Source organism: Myxocyprinus asiaticus, chromosome 1 (assembly GCF_019703515.2).
Source record: "Myxocyprinus asiaticus isolate MX2 ecotype Aquarium Trade chromosome 1, UBuf_Myxa_2, whole genome shotgun sequence".
Taxonomy (NCBI): domain Eukaryota; kingdom Metazoa; phylum Chordata; class Actinopteri; order Cypriniformes; family Catostomidae; genus Myxocyprinus; species Myxocyprinus asiaticus.
The window spans coordinates 65,843,256-65,857,200 of NC_059344.1; positions in this window are offsets into that span (position 1 = coordinate 65,843,256).

Consider the following 13,945-nt stretch of genomic DNA (forward strand, 5'->3'; position numbering starts at 1 on the left):
ATCTTGAGTTTTGCTTTTTTTTAAAGAAAAGGAGGGACGAGTCGTAATTAACTTTTGTGGTAATCAACATTATGCCACAAATGCTGTCGATTGAGCTTAACTTGTATTGAACCCGGAATATTCCTTTAAGTCTTCTCCTGTTGTGTCAAAGGTTTCTATTTACAACGTTTTTGCAGCGGTTAAGCAATCTAACGTATCCAAGAAATATCCGTTGAGCAGTGAAACAGAATCAGAGATGCTTAAATTAGTCTTTAGTCCTATCAGTAATCACAAAAAATCCTAATGCGCAAGTTTTAATCAGTGTGATGCCCAGATGCTTGCTTTATGTTTCATCTTAAGAAACAGTACCCGGCACTCGAATAAAAACTTCACAACAAAAGTCAAAAGCATAGTCTGTAATTTGGTATCATTTTAGATTTGTTACATGTCCCACAGCTCACTTGCAATGCAGATGGTAAATACACTGCAAACGAGCAACATGGAAAAACTAGAACGCTCCCATTATAATCAACGTCTTGTGACTGCAGCCCGATCACATGTGAACATTAAAGCACATTTACAATGGAATGACCTCAACGTTTCTATTGCATTTATCATTGCAACCCTTATGCATGAGAGTCTCTTTGTTCTTAGTGTAGAAAATAATTCCCTCCCCATTGTAGTCCAAATACATCACTTAAATCCTCAAAATAATGTATTTGATCTTGCTGTATTTTTTCATGATCCTTTATTCACACGCAGCACTACGATTCTGTCATTTTCAAATCAAAACAAATACAGCACACCAGTCTAAATGTTTCAAGACTGTATTTGTCAGTTTAGTTTGTGTATATACAGTATATAGTGCATGTATTTGACAGCAGGGAAGTGTTTATGTTTGAACTTTGCATGTAAAGGTTTTACTAGGAGTTCAAACCACAGAAGCCAATAAAAGCCAATACAAACCGCAGTCGTTCGTTAACCTTATTTTTTGTGTGCACTGTGAATTCTTTGTTATTTTTAAAATAGAAAAGCCAAAACTTGTTGTTTTGCCTTACAAATTCAACATCAAATGTTCATACGTTGAATGAAAATGAGTGGAATTGATTTCTTCCAGTTATTCTGTATTGGTCACAATATGGGTTTTATCTATGAAAGCTAATCCTCATTTTAAATCTGACACCTAATTATCTCTTTTTACAACCAAGGCTCCTCACAACCTGATAATTGTCCTTTTCAAGCATTTCTAAAGCAACATTACCAATGATTAGATTAAACCCTTTTATAAGTAATCAAGCCAGCTGAAATAATATAACATAGAAAGTTATATAAGTAATAAGTGCCATGGCAAGAAATGGCCAATTCCCTTTAGTGAATACCACCCAGTCTGTGTGATAAAAAGTATGCTTTGACAAATGCAAAAGCCATTTTGAATAAAAGTGGTTGGTGTCGTTTTCATGATGAATGGTACATAATCTTGATTGGAATATTTACCTTGCTCTAGACCTTGATCATAGATTTTTAACATACAATAAATGCACATAAACATAACTTAAGTACTGTATCTCCCTTTAAGCAACTTTGCCTGTTCATGGAGGGCCAGTAGAGGGCAGTAAAAGGCAGCTGAAGAGATCTCTCTTCCTCTCTTCTAAAAGTGCTTGCAATCTAAAAAAAAAAATGTCTAGATTTTTTACAGTAGATGCTATTTACTCCTCAGTGCAAGTAGTGGCAGATACTATTTGCACCCCTAATTAAATACGAACATACAGTATAGGAGCATCACTGCAGCTCGTTTATTGTGTTTATTTAGAGTCCACAGACACCCTACAACAACCTCTAAACCTAACCTAACCCTAACCTTCCCTTACAAAATTTAACCATGGTTTTACTACAGTAACAATAGCATCATGGTATTTTTGTATTACAGTCATAGTAACCACAAAATTAAACATGGTTACTATATTAAACAGCATACTACTGTAGTAACACCATTGTTAATTGCATTAAAACTATGGTTTCTTCCAAAAACATGGTTACTACAATACAATATATCTATAGTAAAACTGCCTTTATATACATTTTGATTTATTGTTATTTGTAGTATTAAAGCAAATATTGGAAACAGGATGGCAAAAGGAATGGGACAATAGTGGAATCGAACCCGGGTACAAGGTAAATTGTTACGTTATGCAACTCCCTCTGAATTTGACTGTTTTGTTATTGCTGTGGATTTCAACATTCATATAGATAATCCTGAACACAACACTGCCAAAGAACTCAAAACAGTTTTAAACACTTTTAATCTGACTCAACATGTAGATGGACCCGCACACAATCGCGGACACACTCTTGATCTGCTTATTAGCAAGGGTCTGAACATTTCGTCCACTATTATTAAGGACATTGCGCTATCTGACCATTTCTGTGTTTTCTTTTAAATATTGATTTCTCCAACCTCTGAAGTTAGATCTGTCTCTGTCAAAAAGAGGTACATAAATGAGAACACTAGTGTGCAATTTATCAAGGTTATATCTTTGAAACCGAGTATATCCGCAGACTGTGTTGATGTACTCCTCGATAACTTTAACTCAACAGTTAAAAATGCTGTTGATGGCATTGTTCCTGTAAAGGTCTGGACGATCACTGGCAGACATAAAGCACCTTGGAGAAACACAACAGCAGTGAAAAACTTGAAAAGAAAATGCAGGTAAGCAGAACAAATGTGGCGGAAAACACAACTTGAAGTCCATAATAATATCTATAAAGACAGCCTTCATGCTTTCAATTTGGAATTTGGAGCAGCTAGGCAGACCTTCTTCTCAAACATTATTAACAGCAATGTAAACAACACCCGCACTCTTTTTGCTACTGTAGAAAGACTAACAAACCCCCCAACACAGGTTGCCTGTGAAATGTTCTCTGACAGAAAATGCAATGAGTTTGCATCTTTTTTCATGAAGAAGATCAATGATATTAGAATGGCGATCAGCTCGTCCCCATGTTGCACTGACCACCACAGCACAGCACCCACCACAAAAACTTCAGAAATTAGTCACTATGTCTGATTTTGAGACAGAAAAATTGATGGCAAAACACTGGAAGAAAGGGCTCTCTGGGACGATCCTCAGCTGGTTCAGGTCATATTTCGAACAGAGGGGTTTCTATGTGAACATAAGCAACTATGAATCTGAGTGGACATCCATGACGTGCGGAGTCCCACAAGGCTCAATTCTGCCACCGCTCCAGTTCAACCTGTATATGCTCCCACTAGGCCAAATTATGAAAAAGAAACAAATTGCATACCATAGCCATGCAGACGATACCCAGATCTATCTAGCCCTATCGCCAAATGACTACAGCCCCGTAGACTCTCTGTGCCAGTGCATTGATTAAATTAACAGTTGGATGTGCCAAAACTTCCTTCAGTTAAACAATGACAAGACAGAGGTCATTGTATTTGGCAAAAAGGCGAAATTCCAAAGGTGAACACACACCTTGACTCCAAGGGCCTAAACACAAAAAATCAAGCAAGAAATCTTGGTGTCATTTTGGAGTCAGACCTTAGTTTCAGTAGTCACATCAAAGCAATAACTAAATCAGCCTACTATCATCTAAAATATATAGCCAGAATTAGATGTTTTGTATCCAGTCAAGACTTAGAGAAACTTGTTCATGCATTCATCACCAGTAGGGTAAACTACTGCAATGGACTCCTAACTGGCTTTCCAAAAAGACCATTAGACACCTGCAGCTCATTCAGAATGACGCTGCCAGGATTCTCACCCGAACCAAAAAATCTGAGCATATTACTCCAGTCCTCAGGTCTTTGCATTGGCTTCCAGTTACATTTGGAATTGATTTTAAAGTACTATTACTCGTTTATAAATCGCTCAATAGCCTAGGACCTAAATACATTTCAGATATGCTTATTGAATATAAACCTAACAGACCTCTCAGATCATTAGGATCAAGTCAGTTAGACATACAGAGGGTTCACTCAAAACAAGGTGAGACAGCGTTTAGCTATTCTGCCACCCACAGCTGGAACCAGCTTCCAGAAGAGGTTAGATATGCCCCAACAGTAGCCACATTTAAATCCAGACTGAAAACACATCTGTTTAGCTGTGCATTTTCTGACTGAGCATTGTGCTGCACTTATTGATTTCCCTGAATCATTTTGCTTTTGTCTTTCTTTCATTTTAATTATTCTATTTTATTCTTTTTATTTTATTATTATATAACTTTTTCTCAATATGTGTAATGTGTTCAGATGAGCTATATAAATAAACTTGCCTTGCCTTATGCCCCACGCCACTGCAGCAACACTTACGATGCAGTTTGTTGTAAATTTCTATATTTCTACTAGACTGTTGGGGTGCAAATATCTGTGACGTGTTGTAGATGCTAATTACACATGGGCGCAAATAGTCACTCCATATTTGTATTTATCTAGGCTAGTACTGGGGGAAACAAACCTTTATGAAACGTAGAATTATTTAAACCAAATGCTTCAATGAATGATTAACAGCTTCAAAATGCTACACCACACGCTGAGGACATCTGCTGATTTGCTAGAACAACTTCAACAGGGAGTTGACAAATGACGTAATTAATTCAATAACAAGTCCTAATGTCATAACTTATATTTTTAAAGCAAGTTTTGAAAGGCGATGTTTTTTAAACTGATATAACAAACTTGTCGTTGACATATAAGCCAATATGCAAATAATAACTAGAGCATTGGGGCACCTAATTTTTCCACTCTTTTTTTGTTTAGAAATGTGTTTTTATGAGACCAGGTTGTTTTTAGGCAGTGGACTTGCTTAAATACTTGAGCAGAATTACTATAAAAATAAAAATTTCATTTTTGCTGAAATGATCACAAGAGGTGCTTCAACAACAATGCCGTTTTTTCACTTTCACACAAATCACAAGTACAACGGCAGATTATCAGTTCATAAACACTTACTGTTTCGCACTGTTTTTCACCACACAATGCTATTTTATGATATCTAAACACTTGTACTATAGCGCATGACTTGTATCTGTTTGCAAAAATGTCGCCACAGTCACGTCATTTTCAAAACTAAGAATCAATAGATCTGAATGCTGAATGCTGGTCATGCAATGTTATCCAGCAGGAGAAAAACATTTTTCTTTTTTTTTCCATTCTGTCAGAGCGAAAGGAAGCAAGTTTTCTTCCAGGATAACCTTGTACGTGGCTTGATTCATGCGTCCTTCACAAAGACGAATCTGCCCGATTCCAGCCTTGCTGAAGCACCCCCAGATTATCACTGATCCTCCACCAAATTACACAGTTGGGTGTGAGACACTGTGGCTTGAAGGCCTCTCCAGGTCTCCGTCTAACCATTAGACGACCAGGTGGAGGATCTTTGATGATCTGGGGGTGCTTCAGCAAGGCTGGAATCGGGCAGATTCATCTTTGTGAAGGACGCATGAATCAAGCCACGTACAAGGTTATCCTGGAAGAAAACTTGCTTCCTTTTGCTCTGAAAATGTTACCCAACTCTGAGGATTGGTTTTTCCAGCAGGACAATGCTCCATGCCACACAGCCAGGTCAATCAAGGTGTGGATGGAGGACCATCGGATCAAAACCCTGTCATGGCCAGCCCAATCTCCAGACCTGAACCCCATTGAAAACCTCTGGATTGTGATCAAGAGGAAGATGGATGGTCACAAGCCAACAAACAAAGCCAAGTTGTTTGAATTTTTGCACCAGGAGGGGCATAAATTCACCCAACAGCAATGTGAAAGACTGGTAGAGAGCATGCCAAGACTATGATTGAAAATCAGGATTATTCCACCAAATATTGATTTCTGAACACTTCCTAAGTTAAAACATTATTATTGTGTTGTTTAAAAATGAATATGAACTTGTTTTCCTTGCATTATTCAAGGTTTTTTGTTATTTTGACCAGTTGTAATTTTCTGCAAATAAATACTCTAAATGACAATATTTTTATTTGGAATTTGGGAGAAAGGTTGCCAGTAGACAATGTTGTCTCAAACACATACCTTTAAATAGTAAATCCAGAGAAACTGATAATTTTGCAGTCATATATATATATATATATATATATATATATATATATATATATATATATATATATATATATATATACACTGGTGGCCAAAAGTTTGGAATAATGTACAGATTTTGCTCTTATGGAAAGAAATTGGTACTTTTATTTGCCAAAGTGGCATTCAATTGATCACAATGTATAGTCAGGACATTAATAATGTGAAAAATTGCTATTAAAATTTGAAACTGGTGTTGAGCGGGTAGAATTCAATGAAGCTGTCAGCATAGGACATGTGAGGCGTCTTTGAAGACTGTAATGTACACATTTGTATGAAATATTCAGTTTTCTGGCAATTTTAAGCAATGTATAGCCTATATTTTAATTGAATTAATCACATATATAAATTTTTGCTAAGAAAGCCCCTCAAATAACAATAATTCAATATATAATGATTAAATACTTATAAATAGTTATATTTAAATAATTATACATAAAATACAGTGTATATATTATAAAAAATTATAATACAGATCATTACAATTCATTACGTTATTGTAGCACTCGAGTAAAGATAAAAAAAGACGGTAACAATTTACAATAAGTTCCCTATCTGTCACGCACTCGACGTTATGTCAATGTAGTGGCAATGTCCACTCTCATGGTCCAGGAGTGCCACCTCTGGCTCAACTTGGTAGAGATGCGAGAGGCCAACAAGGCACGGTTCCTTGATGCCCCCATCTCCCAGGTTTGGCGACACCGTCGAGGACTTTGCCCAGCAGTTCTCGATGGCGAAGAAGCAGACGGAGGCTATAAAGCACATCCTGCCCCGGTGCGGCTCAAGATCCTGCACCCCGTCTGCTCATCGCCAAGGGCATCTCCCTGCAGCAACATCCGCCACAGCCCGCCCCCATGGCCCGGCCGCGGCGTGCAGCCCATCGCAGGAAGCAGAAGCCCCCCATCTCATGGCCGGCAGCCAAGAACCCTAGGAAGGCTTCGATGGGCGACCCAGGGGCAAGGAGACCCATCTCTCTGGAGCTGGTGCAGAGACCACTCCATCCCCCGGTGGAGGGCCGGGAGGAGAATCTATTTTTTCTTTTTTCCCCACATGCCCCAGAGGCTGCGGTACCCAAAGGTTCAGCAAAAGAGCAATTCCCTTGTTTCCTGGGTCACATGTCCGGTGTGCACGGATGTCGTCTTGACCGCTGTCCACTGTTCCTTTTTGGCAGGGTTGGCGCTCCAGCAGCGGACCCCCTGCCCCTGGGTGCCCAGCTGTGGCAGGAATACCCCCACACAGGATTAGTGCCGATGGACCTCTGGGGCGAGACTCCTCCTCCCTCCTCCTCGGCCAATCTCATGGTGGGCAACAGGAGCCAGGTAAGTGCTTTGATGTCCCTCGACTCAGCACGGCCACGGGGCTCGAGTCCCCTCGACGTGGCACCTCAAGCTCCACCCCGCTGCGAGGCCCCACCCGCCGGTACATCCGACATGATTAACCCTTTGGTCCCCCTCATCCGGAGTTTGGACGCGTGGCTCACGCAGGGCGCGATAGAGTCTGTCCCTCCAACCGAGATGAGGAAAGGGTTCTACAGCCCTTACTTCATCGTACCAAAGAAAGGCGGTGGGTTGCGACCAATCTTGGACCTGCGAGTACTGAACAGGACCTTGAACAGACTCCCGTTCAAGATACTGATGCAAAAATGCATTCTAGCGAGCGTCCGACATTTAGATTGGTTCACGGTGGTAGACCTGAAGGACGTGTACTTCCATGTCTCGGTCCTACCTCGACACAGACCCTTCCTGCGGTTTGCTTTCGAAGGCCAGGCATACCAGTACAAGGTCCTCCCCTTCGGCCTGTCCTTGTCCCCTCGCATCTTCACGAAGTTTGCGGAGGCAGCCCTAAGGGAAGTGGGCATCCGCATTCGATGACTGGCTGATCTTAGCTCACTCTCGAGAGTTGCTATGCGCACACAGGGACCTTGTGCTTGGACACCTCAGCCGACTGGGGCTTCAGGTCAACTGGGAAAAAGGCAAGCTCTCCCTGGTTCAGAGCATCTCTTTTCTCGGTCTGGAGTTGGACTCGGTCTCGATGACAGCGTGTCTCATGAACGAACGTGCTCAGTCGATGCTGAACTGTCTGAAGGCTTAAACTTTTTCAGAGACTCCTGGGGCATATGGCATCCTCAGCGACGGCCACACCACTCGGGTTGATGCATATGAGACCGCTTCAGCACTGGCTTCAGACTCAAGTCCCGAGATGGGCATAGCACCATGGGACACATCACTTGGCCATCACGCCGATTTGTCGCCGCCTCTTCAGCCCTTGGACCGACCTGACATTTCTACGGGCAAGGGTTTCCCTAGAGCAGGTCTCCAGATGCATCGTGGTTAAAACAGATGCCTCCAAGATGGGCTGGGGCGCCGTTGGCAACAGGCACACAGCCGCTGATTCTTGGACTGGCCCACTGCTGCATTGGCACACCAACTGCCTAGAGTTGTTGGCAGTACTGTTCGCCTTGCGGAGGATTCGGCCGTTGATCTAGAGCAAGCACGTGTTGGTCCGGAAGACAACACAGCAACCGCCAAGGTGGCCTACGCTCCCATCGCATGTCACAACTCGCTCGCCGTCTCTTGCTCTGGAGTCAGCAGCACCTCAAGTCGCTACGAGCCACTCATATCCCAGGTGACCTCAACACTGCAGCGGACACGCTGTCATGTCAGGTTACCCTCAGAGGAGAGTGGAGACTCCACCCTCAGGTGGTCCAGCTGATTTGGTGTCGATTCGGTCGAGCACAGGTAGACCTGTTTGCTTCCCGGGAATCCTCCCACTGCCCGCTTTGGTACGCCCTGACCGAGGCACCTCTTGATATAGACGCATTGGCACACAGCTGGCCCCCTGGACTACGCAAGTATGCATTTCCCCCAGTGAGCCTACTTGCACAGACCCTGTGCAAGGTCAGGGAGGACGGGGAGCAAGTCATCCTAGTAGCACCCTACTGGCCCACCCAGACATGGTTCTTGGATCTCACGCTCCTCGCGACAGCCCCCTCTGGTGAAATCCCCTGAGGAAGGACCTTCTTTCTCAGAGACGGGGCACCATCTGGCACCCGCGACCAGACCACTGGAATTTCCACATCTGGCCCTCGGATGGGACGCGAAGGACTTAAGTGGCCTACTGCCCGCGGTGGTAGACACGATCACTCAGGCTAGGGCTCCCTCTACGAGGCGCCTGTATGCCTTGAAGTGGCGTCTGTTCGCTAAGTGGTGTTCTTCCCGATGGGAAGACCCCCCAGAGATGTGCAGTCGGATTGGTGCTTTCCTTCCTGCAGGAGAGGTTGGAGGGGCGGCTGTCCCCTTCCACCTTGAAGGTGTATGTAGCCGCTATTACGGCTCATCATGATGCAGTAGATGGTAAGTACTTGGGGAAGCATGACTTGATCATCAGGTTCCTGAGAGGCGCTAGGAGGTTGAACGCCTCTAGACCACACCTTGTTCCCCCGTGGGACCTCTCTGTAGTCAAATCAAAAGTTGTGTTTGTTAACATTAGTAAATGCACTATGAACTAACATTAACAATGAACAATTGTATTTTTATTAACTAATATTTACAAAGATTAATAAATGCTGTAAACAATGTAATGTTAATTGTTTGTTCAAGATAATTGTTGTTAATTCAATAATATGACATAATTCATATTATTGAATTATGTCATCTGCCTATCATTGGCCTACAGTTCACACAATCCATTTTGCAATTGAATTCGTCAGTCAGTCCGAGACAGATTTATTATGAGGGCTTTTCTAAGGATGCATCAATGCACACCTGCAACAGACGCTTTTGGAGCATCTCATTTGCGTTGCGTCATAAACATACCATTTTTAGGTCACTGTGTCAACTTCAACATAGTTTGAAGCTTAGAAAAACACGTCTTGAGATACCTGCGTTCGTATTTGTGCTCCATCAAGCTATGTTTGAATGCAAGAACGTGTTCTCATCTTGTGATGTCTGCTGTTGGTGAGTGTGGTTTGTTCTCTGTATAACCGCGTTGCCCAAACAGCTGAAGTTTCTCTTACTGCCACTTGGAGAAAACAGGTGGTACTTAAAGCTTCAGTTGCTAAAATTGAAGGAATATTCCTTATCACGATCTGGGGACATGACTAATTACGTTATTTTGTTATATAATTATTCGCACCGAATTAATGCATTAAATCAACAGCCCTAATATATATATATATATATATATATATATAGGCAAAATTCACCACTGAAATTTTTTGTTTTTAGGTTGTTTTTTTTTTTTTTTTCTTTTATGGGTACACTCAAAAAAAAGATGTACACATTCAAGTCCATAACTCCATCAAACTGAGCAATCTTTAACAAAACAAAATAAAAAAAAGAAATATTTTAAGTTTTATTAATTTAATTTAGTTAAAAATTATACAATCCAGTTTGATGGAATTTTATGAAATTGAAATACGAAAATATTATATATATATATATACAGTTAAAGTCAGAAGTTTACATACACTTAGGTTGAAGTCATTAAAACTTTTTTAACCACCCCACAGATTTAATATTAGAAAACTATAGTTTTGGCAAGTCGTTTAGGACCTCCACTTTGTGTATGACACGAGTAATTTTTCCAGCAATTGTTTACAGACAGATTGTTTCACTTTTAATTGACTATATCACAATTCCAGTGGGTCAGAAGTTATATACACGAAGTTAACTGTGCCTTTAAGCAGCTTGGAAAATTCCAGAAAATGATGTCAAGCAACCACCAACTCCACCGCACCCCCAACCCCCCCCCCCCCCCCCCCCCAAGGTTTTGGAGTGGCAATCACAAAAACCTGACCTCAATCCGATAGAAAATTTGTGGACAGAGCTGAAAAAGCATGTGCGTGCAAGGAGGCTCAGTTACACCAGTTCTGTCTGGAGGAACAGAAATAAATATTATAATTCAATGTTCCAAACTAAAATTTTAGCATCTTTATATTGTTTCTATGGCTATTAGGTAAACAAGTGAACACAAACTAGCAAACATTCAGATTAGGGTCAACTATAAAATGTACATATATACAATCAAGATATGTTTTTTAAGCTTTATAAATATACAATTTATCAGTTACAATATTTGTTGGCCAAAACAATGGTTTAATATTTTTGTATGTTACCTTTCAATAATTCATTAATTGTTTAACTTTTAAAATGTTTCTGAAAAGCATAATAATAGGATGTTTACATGGGGTATGTTGTCACATTGGAAACTGACATCAAATAGCCTATCATACACTGACTTTAATTTACAGTATATAATGTAAAAGGGAATTTTGTATTGACCATAAAAAACAAAACAAAACTATCTTATATTTTAGCTTATAAAATACACCCTTTGCCTAGATTACCAACTTAACAAGGTGCATCTTGTTATGCAATTTAAACAGTACTAAAGGAGTTCTCGTGTTTTCTGGACACTTGATGGCTGTTCATTTCTGGTCCAACTCCAATTTTTCTTAATTAAAATATAAGATACAATTTAAGCATTGGCCTTAAAAAAAAAAAAAAAAAAAAAAAAAAAAATCTTTAAGATAATGAGAAAAACATATATTCATTCAAGAGACCAAACTGGTAGTATATCATCATTTTGGTGTCTGATGATGTGCTTTGAAATATAAAGTGACTAGATATTCATGGGACATGACTAGGAAAACTGTATATTTTGTTCCCTCCCTTATGTATATGTATATTAAGTATTGTGAAAGTGACCATAACATAAAAGATTTTACCTTTTTAATTCCATCACCTCAATTGAATCTTTACTTGGCATATAACATGTCATAGCAAAACATCAATCATTGCAATGCATGTTTGAATTACGCCATTGATTTTATTTCAGCATCCTGAATCCAGATTACTCCACAGACTATATTAAGCTCCATCTATTTACTTTGTGCTTGGGAAATAATACACCATACAAGTAAGGGTCCACCTATAGTAAACTATGACGGACAGAGTGACAAAACATGCCACCCGGAGCTCCCTTTTCAACAAACACTATTCATAGGCTTGGTGGCTATGCACACAACCTCTGACAAGGCATAAACCTGGAGGTTGAGGGTGACTTGTAAGATTTACAAGAAATTGCTGCTGTGTAGTTGACTGTTTTAAGTCAACTTAAAGCCAATTCAATCAGAAAAATTCAAAAAATTCTGCTTTGGGCTTACATCGTATTTCCTGAATATGACATTACAGCCATGGGCTATTATTAATCACTTTTCTGGTGTTTTACATGTGTTGTCAAACAACCTAAAATGTGCTTCATGTAATAACATCTAAGTTAACTAGTTTTTATACATACTATTATTGAAATTATTGTGTATATAATATTATTTGACTGCATCAGCCTGACTACATTAGGTTAGACCAATGAAAGTAATTAGGTGTCATCTCCTTAAGGTAACACTGTAGCATACCTCTTAATTCCAGGGAATGAAGAAGCGGGAGATGGCGTACTGCGTTGCAATGAGTAGCTCTTTATTTACAAAAAAACTCTTTGCTTTACAGCAAACACCCTAAACACACACACACAGCAGTTGCAGCACGACTCTCTCTCCCCTCTGCTGCCACAGCTCACTGGAAATACAAACAGGTGTTAGCACAGGTGTAAATCCTTAACCACTCAGCTTTCCTGGACTTCACTCTCCTTAGATCGGCGCTCGACCACACCCCCTCCTCTACATACCCCCACCAACTGACTCAGACTGGGGAGCCATCCTGCCTGCCACCGACTCCCCCCATTCCGAGAGAGAAAATCGGCCACAGCCATCTGTGCCCCCGGCCTGTGGACCACCTCAAACTTAAAGGGCTGAAGTGCCAGATACCAACGAGTGATCCACGCTCCACGCACGGCTCCACGCATGACTCCATCCACTGGACCGGATCGGGTGTTCCCTTTTTAGTGAGATCGGTCAGCGGGCTGGTGGCATCCAAATACTTAGGTACAAACCTATGATAATAACCAGCCAGCCCCAGAAACTGTCTCATCTTCTTTTTGGTCTTGGGTCTCGGACCAGCCACAATAGCTGCTGTCTTATCAATTCCCGCCTGTGTCAGCGATCTCAGGACGGCCCTCAGATGCTGGATATGCTGAGAATTTTGTCCATGAGTTGCTGAAACGTAGCCAGGGCCCAAATGGAAGGGTAAAGGGTAAAAGACTGTTTTTTCTCAGGACATGGGAGTCAAGGGGATCTGCCAATATCCCTTTGTTAAATCCAGTGTAGAATAAAAGTGAGCCACACTTGACCAGTCGAGCAGTTCATGAATGTGAGGCATTGGGTAAGCGTCAAATTTAGTCACCACGTTAACTTTTCTATAGTCCACACAAAACCGGCCTTAGGGACCAATACCACTGGACTGGACCAGTTGCTCTGGGACTCCTCAATTACCCCCATATCGAGCATGGCCATGAGTTTTTCCTGGAACACTTTTTTCTTGTGTCCCATTAACCGATAAGGGTGGGAACATACCACCACTCCTGGGGTCATCTCAATGTGGTGTTCTATGAGGTTCGTACGACCGGGTAGAAGCGAAAACACATCAGAAAACCCCTTTTGCAACCTGGGAACCTCATTGAATTGAGACGGTGAGAGATAGTCTCTACAGGTTTGAATTTAATTCTACCTCTGATCTTAGCTCCACCCTCTCTGGGACTGTCATCAAAGCTGGTTTAAATAGATTCAGGTGGTAAATTTGACATGCTCCACCTCTATCTGTCTGTTTTACCTCATAGTCGACTTCCCCAACTCGCTGTGTGACCTCAAAGGGCCCTTGCCATTTGGCTAACAATTTAGAAATTGATTAATCGAGTAATAACACAAGGACCTTATCTCCCTGTGAGAATTCTCATAGCTGAGTGCCCCTGTTA